Below are 21,154 nucleotides of genomic sequence, written 5' to 3'. Positions count from 1 at the left end.
TACTTTATTATAACTTTTAAGTGTTATAAAATACTTGTCAAAATCTATTCAATTTACGTAACATGTGTGTGCATTGGTATTAATACCATTTTTCATATAGAAATATGTTGTATTCTAAAGATTCAAGACTTGGAATTGTTAAAACTCACATACATACATAATGTATCTTGTCCCTAAATGATAATGCAAGCTAGCAATATTCAATTGGAGAAACATGTAAATGTATAATAGCAAAAGAATGAGACTTGAATTTAATACAAAAAAAAAAAAAAAAAACCAAAGTATCCTCACAAACTAATGTAATTACTCAAGCCCAAAATGACTAATTAGATGACTCTCACACATCCAAAAGTACATTATTAAACTTTAGTAAAAGAGACCATACATTCATAATTCATGACAAATGGAACTTATTAAGAAATATATAGATTCATCCTACTTAAAATTGAATGTAGTATTACAGGTTTAAAACAAATTTGTTATATTAAAAAAAGAACAATTGTACAAACCCGACAAAATATCTAATGTATGCACCCTTGGATAAATATCTACAAATACTATGTAATTAGATAGACTATCTCTTGGTGTGTAATTAGATAGAGTATCTCATGGAGTCCAACATGATAAACAACGAACAATAGATATAAAACTGTTTTTAATAGATAACCAAACAAACAAAAAAAATAAATAAATAACAATTTCAATAAATTAATTTACTTAAAATGACAAAATAAAATTCATTATTGAAATAGGACAATGATATAAACTTCTGAGAAACACTACGGGAGCGTTATAGGTTCTTTATAAGTCCTACAATCATGACCTCTCCCACCACACCTATTGTAATAAAAAGTAGTTTTTTTTTTTTTTTCTAAACAAGAAGTAATCATTTTTATCTTAGATCTTTGCTGGAAGAAGTCCATCATCTTCGACCTTGTCCATTTTTCTAATTTGTTCTACATTTCTAATACAACAAGTAAGATATACCTTAAAAATATATAGAAAAATAACATGAATTCAATCAAATTGGTTTAGTTTGAATTGAAAATAATAAGAAGGAATAAGATAAAACGTAACCATATATTCCTAAACCAATTAAAAATTAAATAATGTTAGATATTAACTAAGAATAAACAAATAACAATGGTTTAATTTGAATTTAAAATTATAGCAAACAAATAAGATTATATTAAATAAACCAAACAACTAATAAATATATGGGAAACTTACATACATGTAACAAAATACCAAACTATTTATAGCTCGTGTAATAAAGCTTAAACTTAGTTATTTTTTAAATATTTCCGGTTTGCTCTTCCATCTTTTTTTCTTCCTCGCGATGAAAACATCTTCTTCCTTGTGCGATTTCTTTCATATTATTCCTCCTGCGATTTCCTCATGTCTTTCTTATTTTCTTCTTCTTTTTTTTTTTTTTGCGCTTTCTTTCATATTATTCCTCCTGCGATTTCCTTCATGTCTTTCTTCTTTTCTTCTTCTTTTTTTTTCTGCGCTTTCTTTCATATTATTCCTCCTGCGATTTCCTTCGTGTCTTTCTTCTTTTCTTCTTCTTTTTTTTTCTGCGCTTTCTTTCATATTATTCCTCCTGCGATTTCCTTCATGTCTTTCTTCTTTTCTTCTTCTTTTTTTTTCTGCGCTTTCTTTCCATAATCTTTCTTATTTTTCAATTCTTTTTTTACATCATTAAATTTTTCCATCGTCTTTCTTATTTTTTTTTTTCGCTGCAATTTCTTTCCATCGTCTTTCTTCTTTTCTGATTTTGCAATTTCTTTCAATTCCTTTTCTTCTTTTTTGATTCTTTTTTACATCATTTAATATTTTCTTCGTCTTTTTTCTTTTCTGATTCTTTTTTACGTCATTAATCTTTCCATCATCTTTCTTCTTTTCTTTTTCTTTTTCGCTGTGATTTCTTTCCATTATCTTTCTTGTTTTCCTTTTCTATTTTTACGTCGTTTGAATTTGAATAACCAAATCTAAACGACCGTGTACAAAAAATAACAAATCTAAAAAATCGTGTATAAAAAATCTTGAAAAAAAATCATTTAGATTGAAGTAGCCAAATGTAAACAATTGTGTAAAAAAAATCATTAGGGTTTCCAAACTTTTCGTTAAAATTTTCCTCTCAAACTTTTAATCTCAAAGTTTTCGTCGTTCCCACAAAATGAGGTTCAAAATATTGAGATTCAAGGTGCTGCTATTTGGACAAAGAACAACAAGGTCCAAAAGAAAAAGGAAAAAACGTACAAGTTGTGAATCTCCATAAAAGACTATGGTATGCTCTCATTAACTTCCTTCAGGAGAGAATCTGCTTCTCCTTTATCTTCGAATGTCTAGAAATCGTGATGGTGATTCTGAAGATATTTTCATGAAAAATATTGCAAGCTCTTACATGTCAAGTTTAGCCGACTCCGGAGCTTCCATACCAAGCAGATAACATTTACATGTAAAGCATGTATAATTTTACATGTTCCGTAACATTGGCATCCTTTTCTTCACCCAAACTGTGATGGTGATTCCGAAATTGTCTTGAAAAGACTATGGTAAACTCTTATATATTTCCTACATTCTGAAACTTCCAGATCCTGCCAAGAGAAATGTAAAGTTGACTTCACAATAGATCTTGGCTTCGATCTGCAAGACTCATTTCAGAACTTGTAGACAAGAGCTCCACGAACTCTGGTATTTTTGAACAAATTGGTTGGATGATTTTAGCATGGTCAAGATTCATTGGAAAATTGGTACACAAGAGCTCCAAAATTTCGATGTTCTTTAATCAAATGGTTGTACGATTTTTGGATGGTGGAAATTATAAATACATTCTGATTGAACATTTACATTTTATGAATGTCCATTTTACATGTACTGTAACATTTACATATAATGGAAAGTTGGTTAAAGGAAGGCAGATAACATTTACATGTAATAACGTTTACAATCAATGTATAAGAACTTTTTAGAACTTCTCTGGTTTATACTTCTTAAACTTTTACATTTAATCGTTTTGGATTCACTATGAGATCATTTAAATTGTATAATATCATCATTGACATATTGTAGAACGATCGTTTAATATAATTGACGTTATCGATTAGATATTGTCGAACGATCGTTTAAAATAATTAACATTATCACTTGAATGTTGGAAACGATCGTTTAAGACAATTAACTTTATTGTTTATATCTTCGAAAAACATTTTGTAAACATAAACTTTCGTTTATATAACATTACAAGATCGTTATATAACAACCTCATTATTTATAGATTGAAGATCTTTTGAGTTTATTATCAAATATTTTGCTCACATAAACGATCGTTTATGAAGTACTATAAGATCGTTTATCATTAAAAACATAATCTTTTATAGTTTATGTATAATAACAAGATCGTTTAGATGTACCCAATAACATTTCTAAGTACATGATCGTATAACACATACAACCATCACGTAAAACGTATAACAGTATCATTTAGATTTACTACACGATCGTGTAGGTTTATCAAAGTGATCGCTTAGATTTATTATTGCATGATTTTAATCGATTGTTTACACTTGTGTAATTAATGAATGTGATTTCAGTTATAAATTAAGGTATTATGCCCACGTGCCAAGCATGTGTAGAGTTTAAGGTTTGTGGGTCAAAATGGTCAATACACATGTTGTAAGTAATAATCTTTGCATTTATTAACCTCTCAACTCTTCTTTATAAACTTGTCAGCGAGTATAAAGCAAGAAAACGTTTCCTTCTCCTTTATAACCTTCTCACAAACAATTAGATTTATCAACTTTTTGATTCAATCTTTTCCTCTAAAACTTTTCCTCTTTCTATCAAAATAAGGTTGTAAATGCTGAGATTCAAGATGCTGCTATTTGGACAAAAAACGATAAGATCAAGAAGAAAAAAGAAACGACGTGCAAGGTGCTTTAGAAAACACCTGTAAAACACTATGGTATGTATTGAAAGCAATAAATACGAAACCAAGCTTATGTGGAAACCTGAGAACTAGGAGAAAAACCACGATTTTTTTAGATTTATTATTTTCTGATAATCATACAATAGGTACAAGAGGGGAATAAATAGAAAAGTACAAAAAGATAAAAAAAGGAAAGAATATTTAGGGTAAATCTCCACAATGGGCTAAGCCCACAAATTCTAACACTCCCCCTCAAGTTGGGATGTAAATATCAATGAGGGCCAACTTGCTAACATAAAATCGAAGTTTGTTCTGAGAAGTCCCTTAGTGAGGACATCAGCAACCTATTGGCTTGAAAAGATGTATGGAATGCATATGCTCCCACTATCAAGTCTTTCTTTGATGAAATGTCGATCAATCTCAACATGTTTAGTTCTATCATGCTGAACTGGGTTGTTAGCAATACTAATAGTGGCTTTATTATCACAAAAGAGCTTCAATGTAGTCTCATATTCCTGATGAAGATCATACTGGACTTTCTGGAGCCAAATTTCCTCACATATTCCCAAACTCATAGCTCTATATTCGGCCTCAACACTGCTCCTGACCACAACACTTTTCTTCTTGCTCCTCCAAGTTACAAGATTGCCCCAAACAAATGTACAATAACCAGAGGTAGACTTTCTGTCAACAACAGATCCTGTCCAATTCGAGTCAGTATATGCCTCAATGGTCTTTCTGTCTGTCTTTCTAAACATCAACCCTTTACCAGGTATCATTTTTAAGTATCTCAAAATTCTTTTGATAGCTTTCATGTGTTCTTCATAGGGAGCCTGCATAAACTGACTGACAACACTCACAGCAAAGAAAATATCAAGACAGATATAAAATAAGTCAATCAATTTACTCACAAGGCACTAATATTGTTCTTTATCAACTGGAACTTGATCCTCAGAGTTTCCTAGTTTACAGTTGAATTCAATAGGAGTATCAGCAAGATGACATCCCAACATACCTATCTCGGTTAGCAAATCAATGGTGTATTTTCTTTAAGACATGAAGATGCCTTCTTTAGATTTGGTCACCTCCATTCCAAGGAAATATTTCAGGTTTCCTAAATCCTTGATTTCAAATTCTTTACTCATTCTCTACTTAAGTTGACTGATTTCTGTCTGATCATCTCCAGACAAAACGATGTCATCCACATAAACTATCTGAACTGCAATCTTCCCTATCTTAGAAACTTTTGTAAATAAAGTATGATTAGAATGTCTCTGACTGTAACCTTGGGACTTGACAAAGGTAGTGAATCTGTCAAACCGTGCTCTTGGTGACTGTTTCAGACCATATTAAGATTTCTAGAGTTTACAAACCTGCTAACCAAATTGGACTTGAAAGCCAGGTGCGGGGATCTTATAAACCTCCTCTACTAGATCTCCATTCAAAAAAGAATTTTTAACATCCAATTGATATAGAGGCCAATCTTTGTTTACAGCAACAGAAAGAAGAACTCTAACAGTATTCAACTTAGCAACAAGAGACAAAGTTTTTGATATAATCAACACCATAGGTCTGAGTAAACCCTTTTGCAACTAACCTTGTCTTGTGTCTGTCAAGTGTTCCATCTACTTTGTATTTGAGAGTGAACACCCATTTGCATGCCACAGGCTTTTGTCCCTTGGATAGAGTACAAATCTCCCAAGTGTTATTCTTTTCAAGAGCTTTCATCTCTTCCATGACAACATTCTTTCATTCAGGACACTCTAAAGCAATGTGAATATTTTTCGGTATTGTGGTAGAGTCAAGGCTGGCAGTAAAGGCTCTGAATTGTGGTGAGAGATTCTCGTATGACACATAATTAGATATAGAGTGCTTTGTAAATGACCTAGTACCTTTTCTCAGTGCAATAAGAAGATCAAGAGAAGGATCATACTTGTCAATTTTCCCTGTATGACCTTGTTCAGCTTCATTGTTACTGGTTTCTGTTCTGACTTCAGTCTCATCACTACTGTCTTTTTCTTCCACATTTTTAAGAACAACAACATCAAACCTGTCATTCTCACTAATTGTATTATTATTACAAGGTTCAGTAGGATTTTCCATACCTTAATCTCGAGGAGGTTTTGAGTCTTGGACTAGAGCCAAGGACTGACTAGTAGAGGACCCAACTTCCTTTTTGAAATTTCTCCTATAATATGTTTTCCAGGAAACTTGGTTTGTTGGTAGGATTATAGGATGAGGATCAATGTCAGACACGATACTAGGAATAGGTTCGATAAATTCAAAGGTGCTGTTAGACTCTTCACTTACACTCTCCCCTTCAAGATGGCTAACGGAAAAATAGGATCGATTTTCACAAAAAGTAACATCCATAGTGAAAAAGTATTTCCTGGACGGTGGGTGAAAACATTTATAACCATTCTGGTGAAGGAGATACCCAACAAACACACAAGCCTGAGCCCGAGGGATAAATTTGGCCTGATTAGGGCAAAAATTGTAGACATAAGCAGTACACTCAAACACATAAAGAAGAACCTTAGAAACAAGACGAGTAGAGGGGTAGGACTCCTTAAGACATTCTAAGGGAGTCTGAAGGTGGAGAATACAAGAAGACATTCAATTGATTAAATGAGCTGCTGTAAGAATAAAATCTTCCCACAGGTATGAAGGAAGGGATGTGGAAAGCATAAGAGAACGGGCTACTTCTAGAAGGTGACGGTTTTTTCACTCGATCACTTCATCTTTTTAACGAGTGTAGGCGCACGAGTTTTAGTGAACAATCTCCTTGGAGGCTAAAAATTCACTAAGATTATGGTTTTGGAATTCTCGACCATTATCACTCCGAAGAATAACAATTTTTTATGGAATTGTGTTTCAATGGTGTGATAGAAGTTTTAGAAAATAGAGGAAACTTCAGATTTATCGGTGATAAGGTAGATCCAGGTAAGATATGTATGATCATCAATGAAAGTTACAAACCACCATTTCCCAGATGAGGTGGCGTCCTTAGATGGACCCCAAACGTCACTATGGGTAAGGGTAAACGGTTGTGTGGGTTTATATGGTTATGAAGGACTAACCTAATGTTGTTTTGCCCGAATGCACACTTCAAAAGATAATGAGGAGACATCTATTTTAGGAAAGAGATGGGGAAACAAATATTTTATATAAGTAAAGTTCGGGTGACACAATCGAAAATGCCACAACATAAAGTCATGATCAGAAGTGCTAGTCCTAGAGATACTACTACTGGAGGTATCATCATCAAGGATGTAAAGTCCTCTACTATGTCGGGTAGTGCCAATCGTCCTCCCTCAACTCAAGTCCTGAAAGTAAATAGATTCAAGTAAAAAAGTAGCGTTACAGTGCAACTCACGAGTGATCTTACTGAAAGATAACAAATTGTAAGAAAGCTTAGGCACATGCAAAATATTTTGGAGAGAGAAATTGTCAAAGAGAACTATTTGTCCTTTCCAGAAATCGGGGCTAAAGAATCATCGGCTATCCGAATTTTCTCATCACCGGCTGTTGAATAAGAAATTTTGGAACCAATCACAAATTGCCACATCATTTACTAAAATAATTATATTTGGGATTAACTAAAAATTGGCATGTGTCCCAAATTAAATTTAAAGACAAATTGGACAATTCTAATGATGTCACGTGTCTTTATTATGACAATTGGGTCAAATTAATTATTTTGGTTCAATTAAATATTATTTAGTTAGGCTAAAATTCAATTGAGCCCAAAAATAAGCTTAATTTAGCCTAAAATAAAATATGACCCAAATCCATGTGATTGAGCCCATGGGTATGGTCCATGGACCAGAATAGGCTCAAGTCCATTATAGCCCACCAGGGAACTCTATAAATAGAGGAGTTCTCTTCATTTGTGGGGGTGGGAAATTTTTTACTCCAGAAGGTCTGAGAGAATTCTCCCAAGAGATAGAAGCCTTCTCAACTCCTGAAGTCGACCATCCTCGAAGATTGAAGCTCCTTTGAAGATACAAGCTTTCTTCTAAGTCTCCAACTTCAAGAACATCTTCGAAGATTGAAGCTCCTTTGAAGATCCAAGCTTTCTTCCAAATCTTCAACTTCAAGAACACCTTCGAAGATTGAAGCTCCTTTAAAGATACAAGCTTTCTTTCAAGTCTCCAACTTCAAGAACACCTTCGAAGATTGAAACTCCTTTGAAGATCCAAGCTTTCTTCCAAGTCTTCAACTTCAAGAACACCCTCGAAGATTGAAGCTTCTTCGAAGATACAAGCTTTCTTCCAAGACTCCAACTTCAAGAACATCACGTGCTTCGCTTTCTCAAATCAAACGTAAGCATCCAGCCGAGAGAGAATCAGAGGATCAAATTCTAGAGATCGAACCACATCATATCAAATCAACATAAATACAACATCAACACAAGTTCAACTCCACGAATCAAATTTCTCCGGGAATCTCGTGTGAACACCGGCACAAGGGGTATAAGAGACAAAATGCTCCAAAAAACCTGTTAAGTAATCTGCGGCCCTCGAGTCCAAAATCCAGGGATTCTTCCCATCAACACTAATAAGGCCAAGGGACTGAGACATACCTGACTGAGCAATGACGCTTAAAGTAGGAGAGCTGGTCTTGCTAGCAGTAGGGTCAGTTGGTTGAAAGGTGCTAGCATTCTCTCAATATCGTTGCGCCCTGAGCTCTGTTGCTCGTTGGAGGAACGGTTGTTACCTCTTGGAAGCCGACCGTGGAGTTTTCAACACTGATCCTTGGTATGTCATTTCTCTTCCAGTGCTCACAAATGAGACTTCGTTTTCCATTATTCTTTTCATTATCTTGGGTCTAAAATTGAGCATTAAAGGAAGCAGAGTTAGTTACATAATTTGAAGGCACATTAGGAAGTGAAATTATCGGGTTCTTGGAATACATCGATAGATCGGTCGATTTAGACTGTGTCGAGGATGCACAAACTTCAAAAACAGCTCTCCTATAGGTTTGGTTAATCCCGAGACCACAAACATATAGATGTCTATAACTGGAGGGTGCCGATGACTCGTCCACTTCAATCTCAAATCTGTTATGGAGTTGATCAACCCCGTTCCTATAGGAGAAAGATTGCTCCAAATGGTCGACGGACAGACTTGCATTGCTGTACAGATTTGACAGTTTTAGAGGTTGTTGTCCAACGGCAATGGGCGGTGCGTGTGACGGCGGATGACTAGAAGCATGAGACAGTTGGATAGACGACAACGTGTAGAATCGAATGGGATAGGCGGTGAGATTGACAGACGGCAGCGTGTAAGCCTACCCGCCTGACAGAGGTGGCGTGTGAGGTTGTTTCTGGTCGAAAGGTTGCACAGACGGCGGCGAGGGTTGGTCCATTAGATAGATCGACGATGTCTGAATCCTTTGGAGTAGTTTTTCCATACTGATGTCAACGGCGAGCAGCTTCTGTTTTGGTCTGGGTTTTTCCTAAACCTTTTTCTAAGGTTTCATTGTTGCTTCGCTCTGATACCATATTGAAAGCAATAAACACAAAACCAAGATTACATGGAAACCCAAGAACTGGGAGAATAACCACGATGTTTTTAGTTTTATTATTTTCTGATAATCATACAATAGGTACAATAGGGGAATAAATAGAAAAGTACAAAGAGATAAAAAAAAAAAGAAAGAATATTTAGAGTGAATCTCCCCAATGGGCAAAGCCTACTAATTCTAACAGTATATACTCTTAAAAACTTCCTAGATTCATAAGACTCTAACGGCCCAATTTGGAAGAGTATAAGATTCACAAGGGAAGATGACATCAGTATTCGGTGCATGGTTCTGGCGAAGTTGTCCAAGAGCTTGGTGAAGTGGACAACCCATGGACGCTGTGCAGGCATTATCAGACATCGACGAAGACCTTCTTTTGGTCATCAACCACTTATGAAGCAGGTGGTTTAGGATAAAGTAATTCAATGTAAAACTGGTAGACATGAGCTACAAAATTATAAAAACACTTTGTGTATAAACTTTTAGGGTTTATGAAGCAGCTACAAAATTACATTTTATGAATGTCTATTTTACTTGTTCTGTATCATATACATACAACGCAAAGTTGGTTCGAGGATGGCAGATAACATTTACCTTGTATAACTTTATCGGTTAGTTGTTGTATACGATCATTTAAGTTTCGTATCGTTCTCGAATAGATGTAATAAACGATTGTTTAAATAAATTTAGTATATCGTCTAGTACATTTAAAATGATCGTTTACACTAACGACATTATCATTTAGGATTTAAGATCTTTTGAAATTATTCGGTTTACGTAATTAACGATCGTTTACGTTAACGACTAATCAAAGATTTTTTTGAATTAAATTAGCAATCGTGTAGATTAATTATTGTAATCCTTTTGAAATTATTCGGTTTATGTAATTAACGATCGTTTAACATTTTGACAGCACATTTTGTGAAATTATTTGATTTACGTAATTAACGATTGCTTAACATTTTGTCAAAAGTTTGTGAAAAGGTTAAATACGCATGTTTATGGGTGAAAAAGGATAATTATCCGTGTTGTATTATTATGTAATTGCACGATCATTTAATATGAATGAAAGTGATTTACGATGTGAAAAGTTTAGGGTTTGTGAAAAGGGTAAATACGCGTGTTGTACGATTACGTAACTGCACGATCGTTTAACATTGATTACCATCATGTAAAGTGTATAACAGGATAGTTTACCTTTATTAACTCGATCGTGTAGGTATTTCAACACGACCATTTATATTTAAATCAGATATTGCGTAGATTTCAGTATTATGTAGATTATTGCATAATCTCATCGTGTAATTAATGAAGAGATTAGCGCCACGTGGCAAGCATCTTTGAGTTAAGGCTTTGTGGCTGATAATGGTCAATAAGCGTGTTGAAAATAATCAATTCTCATTTATTATCACAAAAAAAAATTCTTCCTTTTTCGTTCTTTTGTCTTCCTTTAAAACTCTTCTCACATACTATTACATTTAGGGTTTCTGAACTTTTCCTCTCAAACATTTTTCTCTCAAATTTTTCTTCATTCTTAGAAAATAAGTGTAAATGTTGTAATTCAAGATGGTGCTATTTGGACAAAGAATAGTAAATCAAGAAGAAAAAGGAAAAGACGTGCAAGATGCTTTCAAAAATGTCTACAAAAGACTATGGTATGCTCTTATCAACTTTCCTAGATTCCAAAGCATCGTCCCACCCAAGTTGAAAGTGGGCAAAATTCAAAAAGGAAAATATCGGTGCTGTTTAGCTCAAGAAGGATTAGGATATTCGAATCCTCGTACCCATTCTTCTGCAGTGCCTTCAGCAAACAATCCTTTATCTTCGGCTGTTAGAGGCGGTTAAGGTGAAGTCATCCAGCCATTGAAGAAGAGAAAGAAGAAGAAGAAGCACCTATAAAAAGAAGAAGAAGAAATAGCCATTGAGGCAACATGGTGTATGCTAGTGTGCCACAAGTGACAGCGTCTAGTAATCTTAGATATGGTGAATCAAATTTGCAAATATTTAATGTGAAAAGACTTGTTGAGTGTGAAGATTTGTTAAGTGTAAAAACCTTCTTGAGAAGGGAATGAATGCCTAAATGTTTATTGCAATAAATGCAAGCTTACAAAGCTTTGTGAAAATAATGTATAAGAGTTTTTCAGAATTTCTCCATTTTATACTTGTTTAAATTGTGTAACACTATCGCTTACGTGTTGTAAACGATCATTTAAAAAAATTAACATTATCACTTATATGTTTTAAACGATGCTTTAAAGTAATTAACATTATCGATTAAGGGTCTAATGTTAATTTTTTACATGTATTCAAAGATCGTTTTGATTTAAATAAACAATCGCGTAGATTAATTAGTATGATCGTTTTGATAATATTGGGAGATCTTACCTGACGATTGTTTTGAGCGTATCGTTTACATAGAACAATGCGATCATTTACATCTTTTAAAAGATCGTTTTGACTTAATTACACGACCATTTATATATATATATATATATATATATATATATATATATATATATATATATATATATATATATATATTAAACACTAAGCGTAAATGATCGTTTACACATATCGTTTAAAAATACGCGCTGACATTTTAAAAAAGCACACAAATTTACAATATTGTCCCTTTGGTAAAAACCAACAATATACATACCGTCTTCTTCCGTCACTTCACAATATACAAACGCACTAATCATTTAGATTTTCGTCTGAAAGATTTCCTATTCCCTTACTCCTTTTCTCTCAAACATCCATTTTTCTCTTCAATGTCAAAAGGTATGTTTCAGTAAAACTTTAATTTTTCGTTGATGAACTTGTCGTACTATAATGTTACGTTTCGTTTTCTTTATATTTCAAATGTTTCGACTTCTACTTTGAACACAATCATTATGTTGTTAAATTCTTACCCTTAAGCGTTTCCGATTTGTTTAAACTTTTATTCTAGAGATTGTTAATTAAATGTTTCAATTTATCATTACTTGTCGATTAATTTTATTACAAATGTCTTTCTGTTTGGATTAAACGATCTGTTACATCAAGTAAATGTGATACTTTAACCTAGACTAGATAATTGTATATATTGGACTGAACGATACATTATATAGTCTAAACGATGTTTAGTACACATAAAATGATCATGTACATAACGAAAATATATTATGATCATTATTTTTAGGATGGTTGTACCGACGACAAATACTTTCCTGCCACTGTCTCATGTCAAGTGCACAAGATTGACACTCTTATTAAGGATAAATTGACCAAAAAACAGTTGTAGATGTTTCAGAAAACAATTTTTAGTCCATTACTAAATGTCAACATGGTCTTCAACGGCCAGTTGATCCATCATTTCTTGTTGAGGCAGATACCTAAAGAAGCCAACGCTAATGGAAATTGTTTTTCTGTTTTAGGGAAAAATGTTCGTTTCACCCAAAAGGAATTCAATATCATAACCGGGTTGTGGCCAACCAATGTAACATTGGATAAAAATTACGACAATAAGCGCCTACAAAACCTCCTATTCAGATCAGAAAACAAGAAAATAATAACGTGCTTAGAAGTTGAGAAAATTTTCAAAAATTTTGACTTTACGAATGATGATGATGCTGTGAAGATTGTCTTAGCCCTTTTTATTGAAACTATCATGGTCGAGAAGGATAAAAAAACGTAGTTTGATATGGATGTTTTGGGAAGAGTAGATGATGAAGAAATTTTTAAGAACTTTGATTGGTCAACTTTCTTCTACATTCGTTTGCACAGCTTGAAAACAATTCTACAAAGGAAAAAAGAAGCATACGAGTTAAAGAAGGCAAGAAGTTCGAAAGTAGTGGCATTCTACAACGTCAAAGGCTACGTACTTGCTTTTCAGGTGATTTTTATTTGTTTATACACTTTAGTTAAATACAAACTAAACATCAAAGATTAACATATTTGTTTGACTGTTTTAGGTGTGGGCTTATAAAACACTCTCAACTGCAAGTGAGCACCTAGCCACAAAAAACAGTAAGAGATCAATCCCTAGAATATTAAGATGGAATTGTACACAAGCTCCATCAAAATGTTGCAGAAAAACATATTCGACAACAAAAATGTAAGTAAAAATTGTCAGCGATCGTTTAAAAAAATTGCACAATCGTTTACATTTTAAACGTGATCGATCTTGTATCATTTTATAGACGATCATTTAGCTTAATGTAATATTGTTTACATTGAATACCATATAAAGTATCATATGATTTTATAGGCGATCGTTTACTAGCTTAGTTTGATATACAACGTATTAACAATTCTTTGATTATAACTTGATTATAACATTGCAGACTGTTGTTCAACCTAAACTGAAGCTATCAACCCAAGAGAAATCTTTCATGGAGAGTCGAATTCGAGGGGATGATAACATGAAAATTGAAGACAATGAATCCATGCCAGATATTAACAGCAGTGATACCAATACTCTTGCTGATACTATGAACAATCAATTATTGGATCACAATGACTTGAATAACTTGCGATCAACTTCATCTCCACTACTCAGTACAATGAAAATGTTGATGGACTTAATTCTGTTATGCAACTGTCACTATGAAGAAAAGAAAGACAAACAGTGGTTGACTAGTCTGAAATGCATCAAATAACCAACTAGAAACATTTCAGATCCAATGACAAACCAGAACGAAGTTATTTGAAATCCTACAAAAAAACTAAAAAATGACATCAACGAAGTTCGTAAGGATTTATCCACATTAACTTCTATAGTCTATAAGATGGATGACGCAATTAAAAAGCAGTCATTGGAGCTGTCTAAAATGAAGCACATGCTGAATAAATTGGTCTAGGTAAACTTTGGTTTCATAAAGCATTTTGTTTATCAGTTGTTTAAATAAATGATCGTTTAACTAAAATATATGATCGCCTATCATATTTCAATAGTCGCTTATCACAGTTACACGATCGTTTAGATAGGATACATCATCGTATGCTTTTTTATACACAATTGTTTAATTTTAGTTTCAGAAAGTATTTCGTTTATCATTTGTTTAAGTAAACAATCGTTTAACTGAAATATTCGATCGGATATCACATTTCAACAATCGTTATCATTACTTTTGTATACACCATCTTTTAGTCATCAATTTTTTATTTTATTTTCATTTTTATTTATTTATTAGAATCAAAATCAGAATCAAGGGAATGATGATACTCATCACTTCCAAGATGATCTTTATGATGATTTTAATCATGACAATATGGACAAAAATAATGATAATCAGAATAGAAAAAATATCTTTAGCAATGAGCAACCATATGTTGAAGAACAACATACTCAAGAACTTACTAAGGAAACTCAAAGGTTAACATTTCATTCATTATTTATTGATTTAGAATTTTTATCAATATAAAGAAGTAATAATTGTATTTTTTTTTCTCATTTTGTTTAGGGAACAAAAAACAACATCACCTAAACATCAAGAGAAATCAGACATTGATATTAGCATAAACAACAGGGATGCATACTTGCTATTAACTATAAGCAATATATCAGATAATATGAATGCTCAAAGTCAGAAAGAAAAAGACCTACCAGAAATGATTACTACTCTTCCACTTATAAGCCAACTACTTCCACTTTGTGAGATACTACCATCAAGTACTCTCAAAGATCTTGTATTAGCTCCCTTAGAACAAATTTTAAAAATTCACGAAGTGTCACCATCAATTTCAATTGTAAATAAAGAATGTCAACTGGTATGTATACACAACAACTGTGTAGTCCTTTGAATTAAGAGTTTGTTTCTTATCTAATATTATGCGTTATAAGAAATACAAAAAAAATGATCAAGCAGTTACTTTGGTTGAGATACAAAAAAAACGAGCAAGTAACTGGGGAACAAAGTTTAACAATTGACAATGTGCAACAATCTACTTCGGAACAAAGTTTAACAATTGACAATGTGCAACAATCTACTTCAGCTGAAAAAATAGAATCTCAATTGGTATGTATACACAACAACTGTGTAGTTCTTTGAATTAAGAGTTTGTTTCTTATATAATATTCTACATTGTAGGAAATATAAAAAAAAATGATCAAGCAGTTACTTTGGTTGACATACAAAAAGAAAATGAACTAGTAACTGAGAAACAAAGTTCTACAATTGATTTAGAATCTCAAGTGGTATGTATACACAAGAATTGTGTACTTCTTTAAATTAAGAGTTTTTTTCTTCTCTAATATCATACATTACATGAAAGACCTAAACAACAGGTTGAGATTAAAAAAAAAAGATGAAGCAGTTACTTCGATTGAAAATGAACCAATAACTGAGAAACAAAGTTCTATAATTGACTTAGAATCTCTATTGGTATGTATATATAAGAACTCTGAAGTACTTTGCATCATTTTTTTTTTTGTTATTTAACATTATGCATTATAGGAAATGAACGAAGAACAAAAACCAATAAAAATAAGGAAGCTATGTAATATAGCAGATAAAAAAATGCATGATCAACAAGTTAATCCACCCACAACATCTACTGAGGTCATATTACAACCTACAATACATGTCCCAGATGTCAAATTACGAGATATAGATAGTTATGATTCCGTGTGGCCAGTGAATCCAAAATTGTGGAAGGCATACTTATCTTGGAAGAGATCTAGAAAAACAACTAATGAAGAGAGGACAGTAGTGTTCACAACCTGAAAGAAGGAATTTTTCAAAAAGCTTGAAGAAAACACATGGATACTAGGAGACGTAAGTACTCTTTCCAAATTTCATTTTATATATAAAACTAAACGATCAAGTACAATATTCTTTATCTAACTAAACAATCGTTTATATATAATACATGATCGTTTGATTAGATAAGCGAACAAAAACCTTGTACACGATCGCTTAGTATAGAAAAGATTGTTGTAAACGAGCACTTGTATTTGCTAAACGATGACTTGAATTTTGATAAACTATCGTTTCTATTCACTAAATGATCGTTTGATTTTTTTTTGTAGACCATGGATTTGTTATTGTACCACGTGCAAAAAAAAATGTTGCATCTGAAGCATCTTTGCAAATATATTTTTTATTTGTTCTTTAAGACTGGAATCAACAAAGAACGTTGCATAATTAGGCAACGACTTTTTGATAATCATGTGCTGACACCAGACAATAAGAAAGTTAAATAAACAGACACGACAGCACACATAGCACTATGGTCATAACCAGATTTAGATTACTATTTTAGTTCAGCTGTTGGTGATATCCAAGATAAACAAGAGTGGGGAGATGTAACTATGTGATTGGCTGCATCAACATAAAAGAACACTGGTTGGCTGTTGCAGCTGATATGAAGAAATGCAAGATCTATGTGTTTGGCTCAATGCCAAATTATGTTAAAAAAAACTTGTTGATAAAGCTCTTGCAATACCTGTGCGATCCATCCCCTCACTGCCAATTGCTATTGGAATACATGTGCATAGCAAACGTTTCATGTATGGCCCTTGGCCAGTAGTAAGATCAAATACCACATTACAAAAAAAGGCGCTTCATTAAATTACGGGATTTTTTGTGCCAAATTTATTGAATGCCTTGTAATAAATGCAGACCGTGATTGTCTAATTATGGATAACATGAAACTGTTCAGATAACAATATGTAGTAGAATTTTGGGCAAATAAATTATATTGCTAAATAAAATGTTTGTTTTGGTTGATGTACATGTACTGTTTTTACTTTTTAATTTTTATCAACTTTTGGCTGAGTGATTCTTTTCGTTTACATAGATATCAGAAAACAACTGTATAAATATATAAAAATATTAGTGTAGAAAAATATAAAAGATCGTGCATATAGCTTTAAGCGATCGTTTATATATACCACACTAATGTCTAAACGATCGAGATTTTTTAAATTAATCTAAACGATCATCTAAGATATCATAGACCATCACGCACTTAAGTCAAACCGATTTCCTAAACTATATGTAAACATACAATTATCAAGCATAAATGATTAGACGATACAAATCACACGATCATTTAGTAAAGACTAAGCGATCTTCTTAATACATGTAAACAATATTAAACGATTGTTTATATATACCATACTAATGTCTAAACGATCACGAATTTTCGATTAATCTAAACGATATGTAAGACATCATAGACCACCACATACTTAAGTCAAATTGATTTCCTAAACTATATGCAAACGTATAATTATCAAGCATAAACGATTAGACGATACAAATCACACGATCATACTAATTGATAGTGTTTCTCTATAATAAAACTCATATACATAAAAATGTGGTATCTAAATTAAACATTCGTAGAACAGCAAGAGCATGCGCACAAGGAATTTCTTCAACATCCCATACTCGGCAACTACAACATTCCATGTTTAACTTCACAATAAATTGTTGATTTCCATATGTTACTTGATATTCAATCGTACTAATTGGATCAACCTAATACATAAAACAAATAAGAACAATTAATAAAATAATAATAAATAGATTTCAATCTATGTATACATCAGATATATATATATATATATATATATATATATATATATATATATATATATATATAGATAGATAGCAATCTATCTGTGCTTATCTCAGACAAGAATAGAAAAATTGCTATCTTTATCTATCGGATAGACAAAGATAGCAATCTATCTCTAACTGTCCGAGATAAAAAAAAAATCTTACCAATAATCTTCTCAACTTTTCATGTTCTAAACGCAGAACATTCTAAGCCCAAATTCATCAACGGTGTAGGCATAAGCACAGCTAAAGAAATATTTATCAAGTAGTGGATCTTTAAAATGAAGTTTCAAGTTACTTAAAAGATGTTTTGTGCACACACAATACTCAACGTCAGGAAACACTCTTAAAACTCCTTTAGGGATGCTAAGATGCCTATTAGAAACAATGACTAAATTAGCTCGCTCTGAAAAACTACCTTGTATCTTCTCAAAAAACCATGTCCATGATACATCATTTTCAAAATCTACAATGGCAAAAGCAAGAGGGAAAATTTGATTGTTACCATCTTGTGATGATGTTGTTAATAGAATGCCACTAAACTTACACTTCAAAAATGTCCCATCAACAGAAACAATAGGTCTACGATATTTCCACCCTTTAATTAATGCACCAAAAGCCATAAAGAAAAACTTGAAATGACCACTATCATCCAATTCTAAAGCAGTGCTTGTACCTATAATAATTACAAACACATTTCTATTAGCACAAACAAAAAAGAACAAAAAGAATGTGGTAGATGTTAATATTGGTGTATCTAGATAGACTGTGATATTAGTCTATCCTCGTCTATCTGAAAATGAATTTAAATTTGATATACAAAACTGATCATACTTGGGTTAGATTAAACCAATTTATCAGAGAATATTGGAATCAATGCATATGATTCAACTGCGTCACCATGTAATATATTTACCATATGTTCTTTTGCCCTCCAAGCTTTTTGGTAACTTATATTAATTATAAGATTTGTACGAGTCTTATGCACAATCTCTTTAAAAATGGAACGATCACTAGACATGAATAAAAAATCATCTATCAAACAATTGCCAATTACTATTGAAGAAGCTTGCATGTGAGAACTTCAGGCAGTACTCAATGAACAATCATAGTGAGAAGTGTATTTTCATAGCATCCACAAATACTCTTCTTATAACAAGATCCTCTTACATACCATTTGTAGTCTTCTTGCAGACCTAAATTCAAGAGACCTCAAATTTGATACTGTAGTCCTAAATTGAAAGTTGGTCTTCACTACTATTATAAATACTTTGAAAGCACTTCTTTACTTTCAAATAAACATTTTTCCTTCAAATCAGAATAATAAGAGATGTCTCTTATAACTTCATCATTTGAAACAGAAGAAGAAAAATCTATATTCAGTGACATATCAACATTCTTCCGTACACTACTAGATGAAGAAGATATTCCCAAACAATTAACACTTACATGGGCTATTAATGGATGTCTACTAATTGCATCTTTAGCAAAAACTAAATACCAAACATCATTGTCTTTCTTTATTGGCACCACAGTTTGAACATTGGTTTTACCAAAATCAAGTAAAACAGATAATTCTACTGATTCATCCAATTCAATTCGTTCACATGTCAAAGCAACCAAAGAATTAAAGCTGACTTACATATCTACCAAAACTCCATATACTGAGTAATTCTCATAAACATTTCAACCATTCCATTGACGTCCATACAAAACAACAATAGGAATAGACATTCTAATCTTGAAAAAAAATATAATTAAGTATTTAATGCTGAAAGGAAAAATTAGATAGATATCTATCACAGAATAAGATAAGAAAATGTACTAAATAATAAAAATAAACACAATGCAAAAAATAAATAAACGATCATGGAAGAAAGATTAGAAATACTAAACGATCATTTAACAACAATAGACGATCATATAAAATAAATTAAATCATCGTATAGAATAAATTAAACGATCGTTTAAATATGCTAATCGTTTAAATCATCGTATTAACTTAGATACACGATCGTTTAAAGACGTTGATCATACAAAATATTGAAAATTTTCATGTTCATAAAAATGAATGATCGTGTTTATATATCAAAACGATCGTCTGTCTATTGGTAAACGATGATGTTGATAGAGGTAAACGATCAAATAATTCAATGAAAATTATCGTGAAAAACTTCAAACTATCGATCTTCATAATGAAATATACAATTCTTACAGTGATTCTTAAAAGTTCTAAACGAAAAAAAAAAACTTTAAATTCTTACAAACAACAAAAATTAAAAAACAACATTCATACTGAAATATAAATCTTTAGTTTGATATAAACTTTCATCAAAATCTTCAACGATCTTCATAACAAAATAAATGATGTCTGACAGTAATACCTACATATTCTAAACATTTTATCTTGCTGAAATATATAATTTTAAACGAAATTTTATAATCAACTAAATAGTTCAAACAAAAAACAATATTTAAAATACTTACCAGAACCAAAATCACTGAGACGATATTAATAGAGCAATATAGATGATCTTGATTGTCCAAGATGACAAGAAGAGAAACGATGTTACGAAAATGATAGATATGAGAGGAATGTTGTTGAAAATTACGAAAAAGGCAAACAATGATCGAGATGAAAGATATATAAAAGACGAGATGAATAACTCGAAAACGACAATCATGAAAAAATTGAGAAGAAGAAGAACTATCGGATTTGAAAGATCGTTATAAAAAAGTAAAGACAAATAAGGAATTCTGAAAAAAATAAATTGTCTTAATGGACTTGTTATATGAGTCGTAAATAGTTTACAGTTTTATTATATTTATACAAGTTTTCCTTAATTTAGGGTGGATTTGATTATTAAAATTTTGATTATAAATTCTAAAAAAAATTCATATATTATGTTTTTTCCAATGAAAATGATGATTATTATTTAATCAATCTGGACAAAAATTAACTTGTACTAAATTAAAATTTTAGAATACATTCATCCAAATGGTAATTTAAATCTTATTTGTTCATTTCCATTCTAAATGGACTTCGGGATTGAAATAAGGTTAGATCTCCTTTCCACGGAAGATAAACCCGGTTCGGAAAGCCGAAGCGTCGGTCCGTTTCTTAAAAAAACCCGGATTATTGGATTCT

This window comes from Cucumis melo, chromosome 4 (genome assembly GCF_025177605.1).
Source record: "Cucumis melo cultivar AY chromosome 4, USDA_Cmelo_AY_1.0, whole genome shotgun sequence".
Classification (NCBI taxonomy): domain Eukaryota; kingdom Viridiplantae; phylum Streptophyta; class Magnoliopsida; order Cucurbitales; family Cucurbitaceae; genus Cucumis; species Cucumis melo.
The sequence above is the reverse complement of the archived record's forward strand: the minus strand, read 5'-3'. Positions refer to the sequence as shown.